A 1,115-nucleotide genomic window follows, 5' to 3' on the forward strand; every position below is an offset into this window, starting at 1 on the left:
TTCGCCTTCCCCACAGCGGGTTGTGGGGGCTTAGTTGGGGCAAACATGGAGCAGTGCTTGGCTATGATGTCGCAGCTCATTATGTAAATGTGGGGCAGATGTCCAGTGCAGATACTCCATAAAGAAGAGAAACAGTGTCAGATACAAGGGATTGATAAAGGATTTAAAAGGTGGTATTTGTTAAAGGAGCAGAAACAGGGTGGGGGTTTAGGGCTCCTATGACTGGCATGGCAGGGAGCCACGCCCACCTCCTTTATCACCAACCCCCAACCCTCAGTCAAGAGGGAGGTGAGGTCCCAGCAGCAGGTTGGCTGGTGTCAAGGATGGGTAAGGGGGAGGATTGTTGGAAGCCTGCTGAGTATATATGAAAATGATCATGGAACTACCTGCACTGTACACTTATCTGCCGGGTACTCCCAAACAGTTAAGAATAAAGTTGTGGCCTAATTAAACCACATCCGGTACCTCCTGTCTTTGTTCTGGCATAGCTGGACACTGTGTACTTGAGGGTGTTCATATGTGCATTATTGAGACTAGATGTTCACAGCATCATTTTCATAGGGATATGATGAAACAAATGAAGGTTATTGACTATAATGGATCCAACTATTTATTGTGCTAATTTGGCAGCTGAGTATTGGCAATGTCTGCATTGTTACCATAAGGGATTTTCTTCCTTTAAAAATAATCTCTATGCTAACTGATTTTCCAGTTTAAAAAACTATTATTGTGTTTTTCCCCAGATTACTCAGATTTTGGTCCTTAAATATATTTACACTAGAGCTGTGAATTAATCGCAGTTAACTTAAGTGATTACCTGAAAATATATTAACTCAATGAAAAAAATTAATCATCATTAACCAAAGTTTTAATCACATTGTTAAACAAAAGTCTCAATTGGTATTCTATTCATTATAAATATTTTGGATGTTTTTCTACATTTTCAAATATATTGATTTAAATAACAATACAGAATACAAAGTGTACAGTGCTCATTTAATTTTTTTTGACAAATATTTATACTGTAAAAAAGATTAACAAAAGAAATAGTTTACATTAAACAAACTTGTTTGAGTGATTGGCTTAACAAGTAGGACTGAGTGGACTTTGTAGGC

This window comes from Chelonoidis abingdonii, chromosome 3, assembly GCF_003597395.2.
Source record: "Chelonoidis abingdonii isolate Lonesome George chromosome 3, CheloAbing_2.0, whole genome shotgun sequence".
In the NCBI taxonomy this organism is placed as follows: Eukaryota; Metazoa; Chordata; order Testudines; family Testudinidae; genus Chelonoidis; species Chelonoidis abingdonii.